The following is a 23,024-nucleotide window of genomic DNA, read 5'->3' as shown; positions in this document are numbered from 1 at the left end:
GTGAAGCTCGTTCTTCTGTGGCAGCCTTCATATGTCTTCTCTGGAGGATTTCTTTTCAGAATCATGTCAGTGCTTTTGAACGGCGGGTCCGGCGCTCTCAGGCCGGGGGAAACAGAGGAGTGGTATTGGCTGGGGCAGGTTGATGCCTTTAGTTAAATGATGCTGGCACGCAGAGGGATTGCTTTGGGAAGTTGTCATCCATCATGATTTTAGAACGACTCAAAGCAGCACTCTGCTTTTGGGGTTAGGGTCTGGGATCCATGATTGATGTGAAGTGTATGTGTATGTTGGAGGGAGGAGTTGTGTATTTGTGTGCCAAAAATCAGCAAAGATAGGCTGGTAGTTAAACTTTTCCTCTGGAGAAGTGTGTTTGATTTTCCCTCTGCTCTTTTCCTTGTTTTGTTAAGGACGTTATTGGAAGCTGATTAGAGTTACTCTAAATCAGATAATAATGATCAATGTAGCATTTTGTGAATCCTACCATGTGGACAAAACGTCTATACCCATACATCTTTGAATGAGCTCTGATTCCCTCGCACATCTTTTTCCCCATTTTGTACGTGAGCGCCCGAGCATGCGCCTGGATGCACCCCCCCGTGTGTGCCTTATTGTATTTCTTTAAGCTGAAGCATTTTGTCTGTCTTTGCCTTTCTCCCTTTTCCTTTTTCCAGGTTCAAGTCTCACCTAAGTTAATTCTTCAATTAGTGTGATCCCGATATTCAGGGGGGAGCCCTGCAAATCGATGTCCAATTAGCAAAGGCTCCCTAGCCCGGAGAAGAGGGGGACGACTATGTGGTCATCTTCAGAGGACAGGAGGTTGGGGTGGGGTCTGGAGTTGAAGGTAGAGGTTTAGAGGAAGAAGAGATAAAAAAAAAGGAAAGAAAGAAAGGAGAGTTGGCAGGAAAGCGAGATGAAAAGTGGGCGAGAAGAAGAAAGCGTTCGAGGTCTGTAAGTGGGTGGAGGTGAGGAGGGAGCATCGGGGTCTGAGGACGTGGGGTGTAGATGTTAGATGTTCAATCAAGCTGTGTGAGGACAGTGTAATTAATCCATTGAAGATGTCTGATTGCAGATGACTTTGGGAATACCAGAGTGGTGGTTGGGCCACGGGGAAAAGGGGGAGGGCAGGAACAAGATGGATGCAGGGATGCGGGGAGTGGAAAAGCGGAAGGGCAAACAGGGAGAGAGTGAGATTAATTGAGACAAGGGAGATACAGTACCTTTTAAATGAGAGGGATGAGTTCCAGTGACAATGTAAGAAAAGGAAAGAACGGGGGGAAGAAAAGAAAGAATTGATCATGTAAGGGTTAGCTCGAACCATCACTCACAGCACCTTAGGGATAAAGACCTCCAGCAGATTGTCACATGTATGTAAAGAAATAATCACAAGGTTTGCTCATTCATCCCCGAGTTTCTCACTGCTAAAACACTCTCTTACGAGACAAATGAGTGTCTATCCTGTTCTAATGCTAATATGCTTTTAAGGCACTATAAGCTGGCAGAGTTTTGCTTTTATTTAATGGACTATTAATTTGTTTGAATGCATTTTGTCTCGGTGGCTACACTACAGAGTCGGCTTGGCTTTAGCTCAGCTCCTGAATGGCACATGATTTACTTACCCACAGCTATTCGGAGGCTAAGCCTTTATAATCTAATTAAATTTGATAAAGCAGAGTAATCATCAGAGTATTATGGCGAGTACTCATCATACTGATATGGTAATTTAGTTCTATCGTGATTGAATGTTTTCATTAAAGTTTTTTTGCTTTTTTTTTGCATTCATGTCTGAGAGTGTTTTAGGCCTCGTTCACTTTGCAGCGCCTCGCGGTTGATAGCGAAGCAAATGTTCATTGTTTTCAGCGAGAGAATGACAGTAAACTATGCTGGATATTCACAAGGCGCTACCTTTCACGCGTGCAGGTAGAAAATGCTGACAAAAGTTGAATTCTCTAAAGTGTTTGACTTCTTTCATGGCAGAGAACACAGACTGGATATTGACATGTCGAAAAACACTTTCTCCTCTCTTGACAATTCAAGTCAACTAGGTGCACACACCTGTACAAACAGTGCAGTCTGTAAGTAGTAGGACAGTGACACATCTGTGTTGTCTTGGCTCCGAACTGGTTTTATTTCTTATTTGTTTATATTTTCATTCTCATGTTGTGTCTATGTCTGTTCTACGTCTGTCGTTTTACATATTATTCTAAAGCACCTTGTGGCGTCTGCTCCATAAAGGTGCTGTGTTCAGGTTATTTACTTTACTTTAAATTAAACAAATACTATCTGATTAAAACTACGTTCAACTTTAATTTCATAGCAGATGGATAGTGTAGCAACTTTAGCCCTTTCCTTACCTATTTAATGTAGGAATTGCACATGTTAAAATACAGTACATAGAAACGTATTTTCTTTCATGGTCGCAGTTTTAAACACAAAAAGCCCACCTTGTTAGGGTTAGTAAAACATCACGGTTTGGCTCAAAATAAGTACATTTGTTACTCTATTTAAGTTACGGATATAAATAAAATAACTCAACGTTGACTTTTGGTTTCATACTAAAGCTTTGAGTCTCTGCCCCACCAGGTTCAGAATCAGAAATCCTTTATTAGTCCCACGACGGGGACATTTACCTTGCTACAGCAAAAGAAGAAGAAAGTAAAGTGGCGAGTACACAATAATTAAATAGAGTAAAAGTAATATAAGTACAAAGCCGTTGATAAAAAGTGAATAATGCACAGTGGGCCGGACCGGGGTGTCATTTCTCAAAATTCCCTTGGGCTTGAATCGGGTCCCAGCTCCTGCCTCTTGTGCCCTTATGAGGAGAAATGTGTACATATACAGTACATGGCAATGGCATACGACCGTTTCTTGGGCGGAGATTGGCAGATTTTTGCAGGTGACTAACTGGGCCAGTCAATAATATTCCACAAACTCCTTAGTTGCCTCGTCCATATATTTATATTCATTGTCCTGCTGAACTGTAATGATTCCTAATGACCATTAAAGCATAAAGCTGAAGGTCAGCTCTTAATTTCACCTCATTTCTGAGTACAAAACCTAAACAGTGTAATCACTGTCCTGCTACTTATGTTCTACACAGTACATGTGTCCACGTGCTGGCGTCTTCTGATAAAGACGAGGCTGTAAAGTCAACATAGTATAGTCTTCGGAGCAGTTTGAGAGAAGACGTTTTGGTTTGGCGGCGCTCTTTCATTTTCCTTCTTGTATTCATTTACAGAAGGAATTACATTTAATTATTAATGCCAAAAATGCATCTTTTAATACATTCAATGAATAATTGAAAAAAGTACATGATACTATTTAATGGATTGCTTTTGATGTATCTGCATGCGTGGAATGGTCAAGGCTTGTGTGTGTGTGTGTGTGTGTGTGTGTGTATTAAAATCACCATGGCAACAAAGAGAGAGCGTTGCACTTAGCTGACGTCCTGCAACACTGACCTGCATGACTGCATCTACACGTGTGTGTGACTCAACGGCACTGTCGTGGCATTTAATTTTAAACTCAGATTAACCCTCACAATTTGTCTATATTACATTTACCATTTTAATGGAATCTAATGAGGTGGTTATAACAGAAATAAATTGTGAAACCGTGTCTCGGGTGTGTTGAGTAGCAGTGAAGCAACGGTGTACAAAATGCTTTTTTTGTACATGTGTGACTCTGTATTTATTATACAGTATGTCTGCCCTTATTGAAGGATAAATATGTTATGTTACTTAGTGCACACACTTACCTGCCAACATCGTGATACACTACGTAGCTTCATGACTCACTTCTGGTAGTCATGGCTCGAGCCAGTTTTCTAAGTAGTAGACGGTATAATTTCTAGGGGAGACTGTGAGGGACACATGAGGTCTTGAATGAAAATAATGTGAAGGGAAAGGGGACAAAATAGAAATTAGTGGAGAGAAAGATAAACACAAAGATGACAGTCTGAGATAGAGTGATAGGGAGATACGGGAAGACTGCAGGGAAAATTGTCCAGAGTGTAGAAAAACAGTGACAGGCAGTGGCAGAGTGGAGGGAGAAATGTAACAGACAGACTTAGGGAGAGCGAGGGAGAGAGAGACAGGCAGAGACAGACAGAGCGAGAGATAGACAGTGACAGAGGGAGAGATAGACGAGCTGTGTGAGGATGCAGAGTGTGTCCCCCTCTCTCGGCTGCTGCCAGAGGCAAACAGACAGCCTCTCTGCTGGTGGAATGCTAATGCAACAAGCTGCTCCTCTCTTGTCTTCCCTCCCTTCTTTACCTTTCTTCTTCTTTAACTCTCCTCTGTGCAGAAAGTTTAGAGACTATAGACACAAGCATAGACTTTGATAATGGAGACCCTGGCGCTTTTATATTTTATTTTACTTTATTTGCACTTTGCTGATCCGACTGCACAGGCTGCTTTTGCAAATCGGGCGCAGTGAGCATCTTCTCGTCGGAAAATAATGATTTTTAATGGGAGATTTGTTGTGAATGTGTGTTGAACAGAATCATAGATGAGTTATTATTTGACCTCTCACCTGCACCCCCTGCCCGTCTTATACTGACATCATATTTGTCTACAGCTCAGTAGTCATGGCTACCGCAGTGTCAGTGGGGGGGTCGCCATGTCAGGGGCCAATAGCAGGTCAGTCAGTCGACCTGTCTGTGTCACAGTCGGCTGACCTCTGACCCCCAGCCCAAAAAAAGAGACACAAAGCAGTTGTTCGGAGATGATAAATGTCTCCTGCCTTTATCGTCCAGGCAAGTTGTTAACTTCCATCATTTAAGACATTCACATCACACACGGAGAAATGCCCGCAAGTAAAGACGACGGCTATTTTTTCTTTTGAACTCCGTTTAATTTTCTTGCTGTGGCGACAGTCATCAGTTCTCAACTTCAGGCAGGACATAACCTTGAGTGGAGCAAGCCGGCTGAGCCTGTCTCCCACCCACCCCCGCCCAGTCTGTCTGTCTGTCTGTCTGTCTGTCTGTCTGTCTGTCTGTCTGCATGGAGATGGCAGCTTCTGAGAAATGGCGGCACACTCTGAAGTGCGATCCATTTAGATAGTGGCGAGGTTCTCTCCCTGCGCACACATGCATTCACATTTACGCTAAACACACACCACGCAACAAACAAACACAGGTGCGCCCGCTAACACACAAACCCGTGTGCACGCCGATTTAAAGAAACAGATCTCTTATTTCTACACACACACACACACACACACACACACACACACACACACACACACACACACACACATACACACACATACACACACACACACACACACACACACGCAAACGGCAGTCTCTTGACATACACTTGCTTGGTTGACAAGTCATCTCAGATAAGAGTGAGTGACAGGTAGGGAGTGTTGACTACCAGTGTGTGTAGAACACTCTGCTAGATATCACCACCTTATGATTATTGTATTATACAGTATTTACTTAATCCGATTGATATTATTTACTTCTAAAATAAGAGAAATCCATTTCTAGCAGATGAGGGGCAGATTTTGTATTTATTTTTTTGCTCTTTCTGTACAGTTAATCTTGTATCTGGTTCTTTTTTTAAGACGCTGCCTTCCTCTGTTTCATGTTAGTTGTTAATTTCCCTGCCACCTTTCTCTATCTCTGTTCAAACATATTGCACTGCCTCCGTCATCTAGAGAGAATCTTGTCCCTTTTTTGGCAGCAGATGTATGTTCAAGCTATATTTTGAGGATTCAGGCCTTGTATACCCGCTCGCTTACACTCCCTCCCTCCTCTGCCTCTATATCCCCAGGCCTCCCCGTGCTCCATTCCTCTATTTTCTTATCTACTTTCTTCTCCTACTTGCTCCTCTATGTCATTGCCAAATCTCTCCTGTCTGCTCTTCTCTGTCTTCTCCTCTCCCTCCCTCCTACCTCTCTCTGTTTCTTTTACACACCCTCTTCTCTCTCTATCAGTCTCTCTATTCTGTGACTGCTCTGGCTGGTCCCCCTGTGGCACACCGTGTCGTGTCCCTAATTTATTTATAATTAGTGCTCTTTGTCGGGATGCGTGGGGAATGTTAAAGTACACGCCACCTCGCTCTGGGTACAAATGGGCTGGTGTTCCTCCATCCTCTCCGCCCGCCCCAACTGCCCAACCGACACGGCCACTGGGATGGACAGACCTTACATCCCAAAGCCAGACTCTTAAAATTATAACGACTCCACAGAGAAGAAAGCTGTGCACTTCAAGAAATCTCCATCTTATCAAGTCTATAACTGACTCCTAAAACTGTTTTTTTTTTTTTAGAACAAGTTAGTGCTAATCATTTTATTATGAATTTTGTAAAGTGAGTGTCTGTATCACGGAAGGGGAAGGCAGTTTTCGGCACTATAATCAACAAAAATGCAACTTGTTTATGGAAATAAAGCTTCACTCATCCTCCACATGCAGATATTCTTCACCTGTTTTAAGAAAACAAGGCTTTAAGACAAAAAAAAGACTTTATAAAGAAGTTTACACTCTGACTGACACCTGCTGAGATACAGATACACATTGTCAGTGCCTGTGCAACGCCTGCATGCAAAACAGAATAACAAGATGGGACAACATGTAATCTGAAAGTGTAATTTATTAAACATCCTGTTGAATTTTAATGGCCATCACTTGTAAAGTTGAGTTGTTTTGGGGGTTTGAGCTGCAGAAAAAAATTGTGTTTTTTATCACACCACATTAATGTCAACGCTGTCTTTACACATAACGTACATGACCAGGAATGACGGCGCTGACAGGACTTGCTGAGTGTGTGTGTGTGTGTGTGTGTGTGTGTGTGTGATCAGCCAGGAAGAGCTTTTGTCCTTGGGCTGAGAGGGCACCTGGCTCCTCTTCCCGTCCTTGTGATCTCTCTGTTCCCTCTCTCTCGTGCCGCTCTATCCCCTCTCTATCTGTCTCTTCCTCTCTTCGCTCAGCTCCGATCCCTTCATCCCCCCATCTCGCGCTCTCCCTCTCCTCTGCCCAAGGCGATGCCGTCCTGCAGGCTTTGATCAGGGGGCCAGGGAGGAGAGAGGAAGTGGGTCAGAAAGTTGTGCTGGAGACTGCAGGAGAACAAGGCTGGAATATCGAGTAGGTGAGGCTGGGAGAGAGAGGGGGAGAGATGGGGTAATCTAGTGAGAAAGTGATAGAGTGAGAGAGGGTGAGATAGTGGGGGGAAAGAAGAGGGAGGGAGTAGGTAAAGAGGAAGAGAGGGGGGTGAAATGGGGCTACTGCGAGAGGTAGAGGGAGGGAGGGCTGCCTGAACTAAAAGAGTAGAAGGAGATAAAAAGAAAATGAAGAGAGCAACAGGAGGAGATAGAGGAGAAGGACGTGGGAAAGGAGAGGTGTCTTCATTTACTGAGAGGAAAAAAAAGACAACACATTTGTCTTGAACGTGATGCTCAGCATTTAAACAGCAGGTTGGAGGATAAGGCCCTGTTTTAACTAATCTACACAGTGCAGGACAGATAGTTCAGCTCAGTGTGTGTGTGTGTGTGTGTGTGTGTGTGTGTGTGTGTCTGTGTGTGTGTGTGTGTGTGCGCGCACGTGTCTGTGTGTGCGTGCGTCGGCCTTTCTGTGTGTGTATGCCGGCAGTGTAGTGTTCGACTCTGGCTCTTTGTTTTTTTTAAAGATCATTAAGATGCATGGTTTATTAATATTCAGATCAAACCATTAATATTCGGCGAGTGTTTCTGCTCTCCTTGTGTCGTCAGCTCACCTGGGACTGGGGAGGGCAGAGGGGGAAAGAATGGAGGAGTGAGGTGGGGGAAGATATGGGAGGAGAGAGGGGGGTAGCAAAAGATGGAGTAATTTAGTGGGACTTCTGGAAATGAGGGGAGCAGAAGGTACAGTAGAGGTGGTGGAGGTCCTGTGAGGCGTCGGGTGTATTGTGATGGACAATCTGGCCGTGCGGGGCTGCGGAGCGGGGGGTGGAAGGTTGGGGTGTTTGGGGGGTCCACCGCTGGGACTGTGAGGTGAGTGGGGTGAGGGATTTTAGGGGGAAGCAGGGAAGCAGAGGGGGTTTGGTTCTGGAGTAATTGGGCCAATGGGAGGCTAACCATAAAAACACACACACACACACACACACACACACACACACACACACACACACACACACACACACATATTGAATAATAGAAAAACACACATATTTATATGCACTTTTAAGTACACACATGTACAGATTAATATGCACATGGTTACACAATTGTTTTTGTGTGTAAGTGATATACACACACTTTCCTTGTATTTCTACACACATACAAATGTTAATGTACACAAACACTAATTGCACACAAAACCTTCATATACTCACATTTAATTTGTCAATTACTTTCCCAACTCATTGAACCGTTTGGTCTAAGAAATGTCCGAAAATTATAAAAAAAAAATGTTTCAGTCCAACAGTAAATATATTATATATATATATTTTATTTATAATAATATGTAAGTGATTAATTTAGTTTGATATAAGACGATTGTTGCCCGTTAATTTTCTGTCTATCTAATAAATTATCAACTCATTGTTTCATCTCCACTCACATTTATTCAGGAAGTCATTGCATACATGTACCAACACACACACACACACACACACAGACACACACACACACACACACACACACACACACACACACACACACACACACACACACACACACTCACACTCACACACAGCAAGCTCTCCAGTCAGCCACAGATACACTCAGGCATGCACAAAAGCGGACAGCAAATTAAAGTGGTAATTACTTTTAAGCCCAGAAAGGTGAAGGATTGTATGGCAGGGAGCAATGGGTCACTGTTGAATAGAGAATAGCGGAGCAGGCAGACAGTGTGAAAGGCAGATATGCATCTCAATGAAATATGGAGGAGCATACTCAACAAAAGGCGAAATGGCTCCTTAATGGCCACATGCCCTCAAAGAATTATTGCCTGATAGATTTGGAATATTATCTACTTTATGGTAGTTATCTTTAAATGCCCTTTTATACTCATCATTTGTGTGAGCTGCTGAGAGAAAGGGGAATAAAACGTTGTGTTCCGCTATGCTAAATTTTCATAGTCTTATGAAAATACTTACAGTGACAGCTACGGGAGACATTTCTCGTCAAACGGATGTCAGAGGAAAACAAATAATTTAAAATGTTGCAGAAATGACTGCATCGTTATAATGCCATCAATTGTCTTTTAAGACAAACATGATTTTAAACAGATTTGTATCACGGTTACGCTTCCCTCTGATTTAAGGGTATTTCAGCAGTTGATCAGCTACAACACAACTGAATCTTGCACCTACATCCTGGTCTTCTCCCCAAGAGTGCTTAAAGTTGGTGGACTCAATCTCTAAATTGCCTCTGTAAAAATGTATACATTTCTAGTTGACTTTCAAGGACAAAAATCTCTTAATTATTCAAGAGTTAGAATAATATTGGGCCAACTTAAACTTGATAATGATCTTCGATTTATTGGTTAAATATTGACTTCTTTTATTTTTTGTACATTAAGTTTACTGTAGGTTAAAATCAAATATCAATATATGTATATTTGTGATGTAGCCTGGTCTTTCAGAAGTTCAGAAGACAAATAGTAAATCTGATCAATCTTTAACATTAAACTTCCACATGTTGTTCTCCTTGTCATTTAGGATTACTGACCTCAGTTTAAAGTTTTGATTGAAGCTCTCTGAGTAAATGCTCGTCACTTATGAACATGAAAGATTTGCATTTGTTTGACAAAAAACATCTTAACTCAAGGTCCACTTACATCTCATGCTCTCATGATCTTCAGCGCTTGGGCATCACTGTTGTATTAGTCAACACTTTGTTAAACTGCTGCTTCCAAAATGAACATTTACGCTCAATGTCCCTTCATTCTTTTAAGATCAATTTCATTCTGTGGCTTCTGTCGGAGGTGCTAAATAAAGTATATATAAAGTACTTTATATATTTAAGTAGCACTTAGAGTTACTTGTACTTTACTTCCGTATATAAGTTTTATACTACTTTATACTTCTATTCTATTTCAGAAGAATACATGTAGTTTGAACTCTACTACACATCTTTGACATATGTGACAATTATAGTTACTTTGCAGATTAAGATTACATACAAAACAAGTTATTTATTCCTAAAATATGATGCTTCTACCATATAGATTACATTACCCAAATACAGTTGTTGAAATAAGCGTTAGCTCGTCCTACAATTCTTATTATTATTATTAATTATTTGAAAAGGGCTATTCTGCTGAATGAGTCGTTTTACTTTTAATTATATTTAGCTGGTACAACTTGTAATCGAGTATTTTCCATGTGTATCACTACTTTATTCAACTAAGTGATCTGAGTATTTCTTCTATCAATGTTCTCATTGAACTGTGTTTCTGAAAAAGGCAGTTTTCTGTCACTACATTGAACTGACCACAGCCGATAGGATGTGAAGACAGGCGGAGAAACAAGGCCAGACATGGGTGTGACTGTCTCGCTGACTGCAACAGTCGTCACACGCTATTCCACACGCATGTGCAGACACACACACACACACACACACACACACACACACACACACACACACACACACACACACACACACACACACACACACACACACACACACACGCACTGACTAAGGATTTATACTCTTATTTACCCACTCGATTCAATTACATTTCTCATCTATCAGGCCGCGTTACTTCTGCAGCCTGAGGTTGTAGTTTTTTTGTTACTTCCAGGAGCACCCTGAATTGTGAAGGGAACACCTGTAATACTACTCCGCGAGGCAAGCCTCCGGTAAACTAAGCCTGTGAGGGCACACACACACGCGCACACACACGCACACACAGAGTCAGATATTCCCTGCAAGTCTCCTTCAAGGACGCCTGGGGAAGACTTGGAGGACAAAATCACACACTCCCTCTCCCAGTGTCTCAGACGTGCTGCACTTCTAATGCAGACAGAAAGCCTCCTCCAAAGAGACTAGGCACACACAAACTCTCTCCCTCACAGACACACACTTACACTTAAATACACTTTTACACACAAAAACCCTGAAAGGCCCTTCCACCTTCCCATCCATGTGAGAAAAGCAGGACATTTTCTGTCTGTTATTTCTCTTATTGTCGCTCTCTCCTGCTCTCAGCTGTTTCAAGCTGTTGAGTGTGTAAGTGTGTGTGTGTGTGTGTGTGTGTGTGAGTGTGTGTGTGTGTGTGTGTGTGTGCGTGTGTGTGTGTGTGAAGTGGAGGGGGCTCACTGGGACTCTTTGACGATCTCATTCATTCCCTTCTTCTCCCCCCTCGGCCGCACCATAGTCGACATACCCAACAATGAGGCGGGAGGGAGGGAGTCGGACAAAAACACTGAATGCGTCTTCATTTGCCTGAACTTTTCACACGTCTTTTTTCTTTTGTTGCCGGCCGCCCGTTCACTATAGTGCACGGGGCTGCTCCGCCAGTTTCCGCTAGCAAGACAGCCAACCAAAGCAACACTTCCCCCCCCACCACACCCCACCCTCCTCTGTCACCCCTCTCTCCTCCTTTCCACAATGTTAAGCCCATTTTTAGCTTGACATAATCTGAAATGGTACTTAAGTGAATTTATGTCTACCTCAGTGCATTAACTTCTGCTATTACCTCCTTTATGTTGCTGTTTTTTTTTTTGTAGTAGTTGCAGCGACTGGAGGGAGCAAGAGGGAGGGAGAGATTTGAAACTCAGACCACGGAGTAGACAGCCTATCAGTATTCAGTAGAGAAAGTGAGTGATGGAGGGAGAGAGAGAGAGAGACGGAGGGAGAGAGAGAGCGAAAAAGGAGGAGGGGGGTGATGTATCAATATTCTGAGTAGTGTTTGAGGGCAAGGGGAACGAACAGAGGAGAGGGGGAAGGGGGGAAGGGGGGAAGGAGGGAGGGAGATTTGTGGGAGAGAGAGTACTTGAGTGAGTCTCTGAGTGTGATTATTTGTTCACGTATACGCTCTCATGTGTGTGTGTGCATCTGTGATCGCATGTGCATGTGCGTCTGAGCACATGTTGACTATAGGTTGTACATACAGTACATACATACTTTATAGACTACTTAATAGTGGGAAGGCAGCAGAATTTAAACATTTATTAGCAGAACCCATCTTAAATTTAGACCATTAATTCGATCCCCCTACCCCAGTCACTAAGAGAGGCCAACATTTTATTTTATTCTCAAGTAAGGGCAGCACCCAGAAGACTTTGCCTCGGACAGACTTGTTTCATTATCTAATGTTTTTTCCCCCAAAATTTAAAAGGACCAATCACGCTTCATTAAAGGCGCTCACGTATTAAAATCAAATTCCTGCCCCAGTTCCAAACGGCATCTTAAGACTATGATCTCAGTCCCCTTGTAATGGGCTAAGATATTAGTCTTAAAGGTGCCCGACAGAGTTTTCCTGTAAACAAACAAAAGTTATGTTTTGTTCAGTGTTACTCACCAAAACGCATTGTGTGTACCCCTGAGATGAGCTCTGACAAATGTGTTGAAAGCATTTCCTCCATCATAAAACAGATTTCTTCAAAAGTATTTTAAATTCAGCATTGTTTACATTCATGTTTACTAGCTTACTAGTCGTCTTCTCTGCCTTTGTTGGGGCATTACCGCATATCTGAACGTGTTACCGGGTTTTTTTTTCAGTTTAGTTTGGGGGACAGAAATATGTTTCCCAAAAGGTTAAAACATTAACTTTTATTGTTAAAACATGTTTTTTGTTTAAGGGTAGATTATGGTAAGTCTCCAGGAATTAATGTAAGTCAACGTGATGTCTTCCTAACTGACAAGTTTGTGTGTGTGTGTGTGTGTGTGTGTGTGTGTGTGTGTGTGTGTGTGTGTGTGTGTGTGTGTGTGTTTGCACGGGACAGGAGTCACAGTTTACAATACGTGTGGATGTGATGGAATCTCCCACTTGTTTCAGTCATCCCTCCTCTTTACGTCTCCCTCTCTCTCTCTCTCTCTCTCTCTCTCTCTCTCTGTCTTTTACTCTGGCTGCTAATCAGCATTTGAAAGGCAGCTTTGACAGTGAGAAAGAAAGTGAGGGGGGCACAGGGAGGTGGGGGTAAACGAAAGCATGAGACACAGCGAGTTAGGGAGCGAGAGCCAGAGAGAGACTGAGGCGAGGGGCTGTACAAGCATGCCTTTTATATTTACTAGTGACTGAGAGAGAGCGAGAGAGAGAGAGAGAGAGAGAGAGAGAGAGAGAGAGAGAGAGAGAGAGAGAGAGATCGCAGCTGAAGGCAGAGACAACTGGTGTGCACGGCTTTCCCAAGAGGAAATGAAAAGAAAGAAGCTCAGCAAGGAGAGTGAATGAGTGAGCGGGAGAGAGGAAGGGTGGGAGGGAGCATGCCGGCTGGAGAGAGAGAGAGAGAGAGAGAGAGAGAGAGAGAGAGAGAGAGAGAGAGAGACGTAGTGAGGGAGAGAGAGCGAGAAAGAGATTCTCACACTGGCTGTGTCCTAATCCGAGTCCATCTCCAAGAAGCAGCGGAGCAGAGTGTTGGTGAAGTGAGTCTGAGAGCCAAGGAGAGCTACATCAGCTAGCTCCACTCACACACACACACACACACACACACACACACACACACACACACACACACACACATACACACACACACACACACACACACGAACACACATAATCTCTCTCTCTCTCTCTCTCTCTCTCTCTCTCTCTTTCTCACTCTCTCTTTTTCACACACACACACACACACACACACACACACACACACATACACACACTCTTTTGCAACGGGAGTCCACGATGTGTCCGGCTGCACGGCCACGGCTTTTGTGAAAGTGAGGGGATTGACGCTGCCCCCCGTCCCAGCCCCCTTGGCTCACACACACAGTGTTTGTTTGCTGTGTTTAAGCTCGAGGTGCTGGTGGAGGTGGTGTGGTGGGGGGGCACCGCCAGGGCAGAGCAGGGGCTCCGGAGGGGAGAAGAAGAAGAAGAAGAAGAAGAAGAAGAAGAAGAAGAAGAAGAAGAAAAAGAAGAAGAAGAAAAAGAAGAAGAAGAAGAAGAAGAAGAAGAAGAAGAAGAAGAGGAGGAGGAGGGAGACAAAGTGGATCAGATCAACAGCAGCAGACTGAACGCTGGAAATGCCCGTCAGGTGAGTAGATAATGGATCTAACAACTTACGGTCAACACACACACGCACTTGCATGAGTGTACACACACTTTCTCGCTCTCTTGCTGGATTTTGTCACACACACGCTGGACACACATAAATGTACGCACAGTTATAAAGTTGTCATCCTTTATCAGATTTTTGCTGTCAGTTTAAAATGATGTGTCAATCTATTGTCGTATCTTTAAAAACATCTTGAAGAAGATGAAATCATGTGGGAGACAGTTTTATTGTAACTTGCTAATATACCTGAAGTAGTTTTTCTTCTGTCTCTGAGATAAAACATCAGCATGAATGCAGCGGTGATAACTTTTTGCTGAGTCTAATGAAGGACAGAACAGAAATATTACACAATTATGATATTTATTCAACTAAATGTGCACATTAGCAATGAGTAGAAAATGTGTTTTTTCTTAAATAAATGATAAAATGAGAATAAAATAATGTTTTGTTTTAAAATGGACATTTCCTCTACCTACTGGGGTCTTTTGACTGTACATTTGATTATAGAAAAATAATTTTAGCATAAAAACATACATTTATAATACATTATAAATTACTATTGATGTTTATTTGATCACATATATAGACCAAATGTTTGCTCTTCCTGGAAAGTAATGTTATTTCTTTTACACAAAGTTCTAGATTCACTGCAAACATTCCCATCTTTCATTATCTTTCAGATAAGACTCATAATTACGTATGTTTATGTTCTGTGCTGAATGACCGCAATAATAACGCTCCACCACTTTCTGATAAATTGCGTGTGTGTGTGTGTGTGTGTGTGTTTGCATGCGTGCTGTAGTTTGAGATGTAGAGGCAGAAAGTGAGCATCTGCGTGTCCGAATTGGTCACAGTTTACTGGCTTGGTAACATTCGGTGCCTTCAGGGTGTTTGCAGCAGGTGGTCCAAATTGACAGAATGACTGTGACAAACGCACAGTGTTCGCTGCTGCTGTAACGTAAACAACATCGAACCGTCACAGAGTGATTTGGGGTTTTTAGGCTTTTTACTTATCTTATAATTTGCAGTTATTGTGGTTGGAGTCTTGTCCCTTGAAGTAAAAGTCAGAATAGGTGAACAGTTATTTAACAAAGGAGAAAATGTGTGTGCAAAATGTGAAGGTGTGTCTGTGTCTGTCCATATAGAGATGTTTGTGCTTCACATGTTTGTGCTATAAATTCTGCTGTGTTTCGAGCACCTCCAGCAGCATCATTTGCACACACACACACCTGCTGAGATAGCAGGTGCTTCAGATAAATTCAAACCAAATAACTACCTGCAGTACAGAGTTACTCTCTCAGGTGTCAAAGTGTTTCTATTAGTAAAAGAGTTACTCTCCATACTGTTGTGTTGTTTGCCATTTTCTTTTTAGCAATCAGTATTTTGTTTAACTCTTTTTCCAGCTTTTAATTAAAAATGTCTACTTCACTCTCGGCATTCCTTCGATAAAGATAGGATACAGCAGCAATGCACGTATGCAGCAACACTGACACGAACACAGGGTCAAACCGTGTCATCACATGTCCGTGGTACAGTTTATACCCTGGCCCAGTCAGCCACTAAGCCTCTCGATCCGTTCCAGTTCTTGCATGTGAAGGGCGCTTTGGTCGTGACCCGCGTTTAGGCCTTTTTATTAGACCCAGACGCGGGTTTCTTCTTCGGCTTTTGGGTTTAAGGAGCTGCGGTTCATGCCAGCAGGCGGCTGTGTGACAGACCCTGACTTGGATTACTTTGTGAAAGTGAGAATGTCGGCAACAAAGTGCCGTTTGAAGACGGCAGATGAAAAGTTGAAATAAATTTACAGTAAGAAAAGGTAATTGTTCTACGAGCGGGCAGACACTTATATATTGCTGCCACATCACAGATGAGCGCTGATGTGTGTTTGTGATTATGCTGTGAGGTTAACATCTGGTTCTCTTTGCCTGTTAGTTCTATTTTCTGTTTTCATTTTGGCTGAATAATAATCTCATGAGTAGATAATTTAACATCAGTTACGTATAAATGGTTGGAAGACAGAAGCAGACAGTCACTTTCCGTGAGTCATTGACAAGTTCTCAGGTAGACAGACTCTTCACCTCTCCCTCCCTTCCTCTTCCTATTCCTCTCTTGATATTTTTGTCTCTCTCTGTTGCTCTCTTACGCACACACTAAGGTGGTCAGTGTCTGGTGTGTTGACAGACAGCCGCTCACACACGTCTCGCTCTCGCCGTGCGCGCGGGTGTGTGTGTGTGAGGAGTGTTGACAGACAATGTGTGGGTCTGTGACAGAGGGTGTCAGCGCGGTGTCAGGGAGATGTGTTTAGTGTCACACTCTGCTGACCTGATCTCCGGTCGGACTGTCCACTCCGGCCCCGCTGTGGCTCCTTACATAACCCCTGCTGTCATTCACACGCCGGCCTGAAGGGATCCACCAGGCTGCGTGCACACACGCTCACACACACATGCAGTTACTTAGTGACGTGCACACAATGTATAGGCATCCACGCTCACAGTCACTTTCCTTTAAATCAAACGTCAGATCAGGTGCAAAACTTCCTCACAATCACTCTTTCTTCTTCTTTCTTCTTCTCTAATTTATGCCGTGACATAAAGCGGAAGTTACATAAATTAACAATATATCTGGAAATGGTCAAACAAAGTGTCAAGCTCCGGGCGGTGTGTGTTGGAATATAGTACGAGTGCAGCCTGGATTCCCCAGTGTGCTGCAAGACACCTACACAACTTGTGCAACTCTTATCAAGAGTTTAAATCTGCCCTGAACTCTGACATTTGCACCATGCTAATTGATGTGTCTGTATTAGCATGTGGACATCTCTGTGCTGGTGTGCAGAATGAGAGTGTGAGAGTGTGCTTTCAAGTCCTGCTATTCAGTACACGGATTGGTGTGTGTGTGTGTGTGTGTGTGTGTGTGTGTGTGTGTGTGTGTGTGTGTGTGTGTGTGTGTGTGTGTGTGTTGGAAACAGTGAGTGACCCTGTATGCTGTGCTTTGGCCTGTGGTTATTTGGAGGTCAGTGCTGATGTGGTCTCTGCCTGCGGGAGTGGATTTACCATCCTCTGCCTTATAGAGACCTGCATCCACTTAGCTGACTCTTCCGCAGTCAGAGGGAGAACTTTCTGCATTCTTTCTACCCTCTTTGTTCACCAATTTTACAATTTTGGGAACACTGTATAGGAATATTAACATTATTATACTTACTTGTTCCCACATCAGGATTCCTTTTGTAAAAGTGCTGAAAATAAGAAGCTTTTATCTTTGATTTTCCTGTAAGTCCCACTTTAGTCAACTTTAGCCCTGCCTTACATCGAGGTCGGGGTATTTAACCCCCGGATAGATTGCAGCTGTTGTTTTGACCCAGGATTTTCCCTTCAAGCAGAAATCATAACGGTCATAAATGGTTAACTTCCTGATGGACTAAACTCTTTTCCTTTATGCATTTCTATTTAGATGATCAAAGTTATCTACTGTTAGATGTTTTGTTCTTTATTTTTGTATTTAGACATTTTTAGTTGTTAACAATTTTAGCTCTTTATACAAAGTTGAAATTGTTGAAATTGTTTCCCTATTATCACTCGTATAACCCCAGTAAGTAAGTAACCCCAGAATGCATTGTGCTAATTTCTAAGACAGGGTTAAAGCATTTAAGATTTTATATTTTGTGCAACCATATACATTGCATACTATTTAACATTTTATTTGGATTAAATTATAAATCTGGTCGCTCCAGGAAGCGACAAAAAGGACCATGTTACTCCTTTAAGTTCGAAAGAAGGGACAGTATTGCTTAAAAAAAAAAGGCAGCTTATGGGATAAAGCCTGCATCCTTCCTTAAGTTATTATACTTGTTGTGCTGCTTAAATCTTTTTCATTACTTTTGATATTGAGCGAGGAATGACAACCAGTGTATTTGGGGGGAAATCACTGGAGAGCTCTAGAGAGAAGGTACTTTTTCTTGTAAATATTTGGGAATCTGTACACTCATACTATCTACTTCATATTTAATACAGCTCAGGTGAAGTGGAGCATTTCTTTTGTGTATACTCAAGCGGAGGTAGATGGTAATTATGACAGGCATGGATTGAATTCTGCGTAGCTCCACACCCGTGAGGAGTGGACATCAAAGCAACGCTCACCAAAGCCCTCTGTAATAAAAGAGCAGGAGGAGAAAGATATTGATTACCAAGGGTGAACATTAGCAAATCTCTTTCTCTCTCCTTTTTTTCATCTATGTCTTCATCCGTCCATCATTTCTCTCTCTCTCTCTCTCTCTCTCTCCCTTACCATCTGATTTGCCTCCCTCCGCCTCAACTTATGCTCTCTCCCTCCCCCACCCGCCCTCCATCCACCCCTCTCCCCCTCTCTAATCATTTATTTATCGTGGATCTCTTTATTTTATATTCTTCCAGTTTAGGGACGGTCCACGCTGTGACTGTACGACGCTGCTTCCCTCACACAGGCTGTTATCATCATTCCTTTACACCCTTTCCGAACCCTCCTCTTCCTCCTCATCACCGCAGAGATACCTGGGGGCGGGCGGGGTCACTCTGGTCCAATCTAACGCTGTATTGATTCCATTAGATAATTAATGACCCAGGCAAGGGCCAGGGAGGAGCAAAGAGGGGGTTAGGAGAGATGGGGGGTGAGGATGATGGGAGAGGCGAAGGGGGTGGAGGAGGGAGAGGGAGAGAAGGGAGGGACGCCAAGGCCCTTGAGAGTTGGAGAGAACCTTGAGTTGGGAATGATCCAGAGTCGTCAAGGTCAACTGCAGCCGGCGCGCCGATACGGAAGCAGAATGCCGAGCGAGTCAGAATATGGAATACTGATAGAGAGAGAGAGGAGGGGGGGGGGGGGGGGGGGGTCTTCATGTCCAGCAGCTGTCGATTGATCAGCGGCTGAAAAATTGTACATTAAAAAGTCTTTTGACTTCCAAATCCTGAGGTCCAACCAGGGCCGTAATGCATGATAAGTAGTATTCAGCCCTCCAACCAGAATACCAAACTTCATCTCGCTAGATGCTCCAGACACTCATTTACAACTACTCAACAACATGAAAGGAAAAGATAGAAAACTAGCTACATCAAATATTCTGTTCATGTTATTTCCAACCATGTTTTCTACATCTTCCATGATATTGAATGTTCTTTGATAAAATATTATTCACAGGAATATGTTACATCGCAGTTGTATGTGTACTCCACTTTTACCTTTAGATAGAGTTAAGACGTGTGGGGGTTGGAATAAGAGAAGAGAGGTGTCTAAAAACTGTTCTCAGTAAGATTCTTACATTACATTTAGCTGATGCTTTTGTCCAAAGCGACTTACAATAAGTGCAAACAATCACGAGGATACTCAGAACGGCAAGAATCTTGCAAGTACATTAGCTTCAAATAGGTGAAATCATTTTAAGTGCAAGTGCAATAGCTTCAAATAAGACAAATCAATGTAAGTGCTACATACAGAAATAAGAATGCGTATTTTTTTCTTATTGGCCAAGGTGCTGTCGAAGCAGATGGATTTTCAGTCTGCGACGGAAAAGTGTGGAGACTTTCTGCTGACCTGATATCAATGGGGAGCTCGTTGCACCATTTTGGAGCCGAGGATAGCAAACAGGCGGGTTTTATTATTTGATTAAACAGTGAAAGATGACCAGGATGACTGTTATACACAGTTCTCCTGTTAGGTGAAATCTGATACCAGCTTTTTTAATGTTTGTTGACTCGCCTGAACCAAACCAGGGTCCTGTTTCACATGACACAATCGGCCTCATTCAGCAATGATCCCTTAAAATTCTCTTATATTTTCGCATAACTTCCTGTTAAGAGAAACAATAAGTGAAGGGTTAGGTTAAAACCCCTAATCCTAACTCCAGATGCCCCAAACGTTCCTTCGAAAAATCTGCTTTTACCCACGTGTGCTGAATGATGAATCCCAGTTGATCATTAATTGGAGGCTTGTGGCCGATTGTTTATTATTAGCATAGGTAACGCCTCGTAAACACTGTATACGGGCAGATGTTGTGCCGTGTGTAAATACTCTTGCACATACCCAAGAATGACAGAGATTCCATCAAAGAAAAGGCTGTAAGAAGAAGAACTTCATAAGCACACCTTCAGAAGCTGATTGCATGCAATATCATCCAAGGGCTTTGTATATTGCGACAGTAATTGGGATCAATGAAATACATTTAATAATCCAATCATTGTAATTACTCTAAAACATAGAATAATCTAAACTTGATGATATGATTATCACAAGTCTTTTATGTTCCTCAAATTTAAAACTTATGTGTCCTTGCATCGGACAAACATTTTGTGGTCTGTGAAAATGAAATGTTTTTCTTCTTATAATGGTAAGAGTGCTCTCGATCCCTCGTAGAACTTCACTTACCTGAGAGAAGAGAAAAAATTAAAAAAACATTGGTGAATCCCAGAAATCAATGGGTGCTAAGAAAATAAGAACAAATCATGGATACAAAGAAAAATAAGAGTAAATGTATTCTTCTATCGCTTTCGGCATGAGGCCTCATGTGAGCATTTCTCCAGCTCACTTGAGAAGGCTCTAGCATTTTAATGAACTTCACAAGTATGAAGTTTGTTTTGGTTAGTCATGCATCATAATTTACAATTTCTTAAATTTCAGCTCTCAAATTTAACCCCAGGGATGTAACAATAATAGTTAAGGATACAATATATGCATGTTTTTTCTAAAATTAAGATTAGTAATGTGTCAAAATTCATAAAAATCTCTTCTTCCTTCTGTTGTAAACTGTACATTGCATAGGCTCGGTCCTGCCCTTCACCTCTGTATGATCGCATTGTGCATATGGTCTCCAGTGGGCTATGAGAGCTCCTCTGCCTCTGCATTCACAGTCTTGGCCAGACTCTGTATTGGGCCCCAGGGGTTGGGGAGATGAGGCATAAAACAACCATGTCTCTACCTAGGGGAGCTGGTGGCATGGCAGTAGGGCTATTGTCTGTCTGCGTGCTGTTTGACTTAAATGTGTTCATTTGCCTGATGCCCCTGACTCCCTATAGGGAGGGGTGCCTCGGGGAGAGGAGGGGCACGCTAACGAACCTCTGACAGCTGGAGGCCCTAATTAAACGTCCCTGCTGAAAATAAACAGAGCGGGAGCCAAGTGAGCAGCCAGAGAAAATGCACGGCAAACAGCGACTGTGAACGCTCGCCGCAGTGCCCTCCGTTCTGTTGCTGCTGAGACCGTGCCAAGAAAGCACGGCTCTATAGGGTAGGGGTCTCAAACACACACTCGTATACACACAATATACACCACGTTTATGAATATGTAGCACTGCAGCAACACATTGCGAACACCTGCGGTCACACTTGATACAGGTTGATCTCTCCAGCTGTGGGCGCAGTATATTTTTTACCCCAGTGCTTTCAGATGTCACACTTTCCTTTTCTATATATTTCCCACTGTGCCATTACAGAATAAGTCGACTCAGCTCTATTGAGCGGATTGTTTCACACTCTGTCTAGATGACACTTCTGACATTCAGCATGTTGTGCTGCTAGCTAGCCGGAGCATTAGCAGTCAAAGTGGCGGGGTCCATTTGGGTGAGTGCATTAATGGGCCGCCCAACCTGCGACAAGGTTATGAGGTTGATTGAATAATTACTGTGGAGGCCCCTGTCCATTACGCCCCTGTGTCTGCCCAGATAGAGGGAGACGCAGAGAGAGATGGAGAGATAGTTTGAGACAGAACGATGGAGGGAGAGATTAGATAAGCACAGATAGGGTCAATTAAGAGATAAACATTAAGGTATGGGACGGAAAAAGGCTGTGTATGTGTGTGTGTGTGTGTGTGTTTGTGAGGCAGTGAAAATTTGAGGGTAAATTGTTTCCTGCCTGTGTCTCCTTTTGATCTCTCCGCCTGACTGTACGCAGCCTAATTTGGCATGTAGTGCATTTATCCAGGTGAGATAGGGAAGGTGACAAAGGTGAAGTTGTTAGACAGAGGTGATGTGCCCTCTCCTCGACCCTGTCTCTTCACCAGACTCTCTGAAAAGACGACTGTCAATGTTGCTGCCTGGCAGCTTGAGAGGAAGAAATGTAGGTTTCCTGTAGTTAAATGAAGCCTTAAACACAAACCTTTGATAAAATATTCTGTCAATATAATCCCCAAGGGAAGAGGTTAAACCTAAGGCTGGAATATTAATCAAGTCTCTTACTGGTTTAAATGTGCAAATCCCATATAATACAATTTTAAATAGTTATAACAGCCACTGATGACTTACCATATAGTTAACCATCTAATAGGCCAACAGTACATGCACCAGTGAAGATCTATTAATCTATGATGATAGATTGTGATACAGATTGTCACTTTATGTATCACCCAGCCCAAGTTATCTCCTAGTGTAGAGCAGGGTATATGTTCTGTACTATTCCCCGTATTGCTCTAAAGATGGCAATGACGGTCGGTCCACCATGCTCCAGACTAAGTATATCATTTATTGTGACGAAATGTGGTACAGATATCCATGGTGCCCAGAGAATGAAGCTTAGCCTACTGACTTTGGTTATCCCCTGATTTTCCTGTAGTGCCATCATCAGGGCAACATTTAAATGCCTAATACTTTGGTCTACGATCAAATACTTCTAAAACTGATGACATTCCCATCAGCCTCAGCTGCACTTTGTGTTTACTGGTAATAAACTAATGTTAAGCATGTTAGCATTGTCATGGTGAGCATGTTAGCATGCTGACTTTAGCATTAAGGTCTAAGCACTGCTGTGTGTGAGTAAAGCCTCACAGAGCCGCTGTATTACATAGTAATAGCTGTAGACTCTTCATCTTGTTTAGTGAGCCTTTAGTGCACTGTTTGAACTGCATTAATTCTTGCATTCTGATCAAACATCGCATTGTTG

General features: G+C 42.8%; 1 protein-coding gene across 2 annotated transcripts in view; it reads left to right on the top strand.

Moving 5' to 3' along the window:
* The first annotated feature begins 13,387 nt into the window (after nucleotides 1-13,387).
* npas1 (neuronal PAS domain protein 1) overlaps nucleotides 13,388-23,024 on the top strand; it is a 39,092-nt gene continuing 29,455 nt past the window's right edge. The window contains exons 1-2 of one of the 2 annotated variants that reach the window (XM_029447018.1): nucleotides 13,448-13,512; nucleotides 13,878-14,117. The gene's annotated coding sequence lies outside the window, so the exon portion shown is untranslated. Of the gene's footprint in view, nucleotides 14,118-23,024 lie in introns of both variants that reach the window. The other variant, XM_029447019.1, reaches the window with a different exon arrangement.

The sequence above is a fragment of the Cottoperca gobio genome, chromosome 13 (genome assembly GCF_900634415.1).
Source record: "Cottoperca gobio chromosome 13, fCotGob3.1, whole genome shotgun sequence".
Lineage (NCBI taxonomy): Eukaryota > Metazoa > Chordata > Actinopteri > Perciformes > Bovichtidae > Cottoperca > Cottoperca gobio.
The sequence above is the reverse complement of the archived record's forward strand: the minus strand, read 5'-3'. Positions and strand labels throughout refer to the sequence as shown.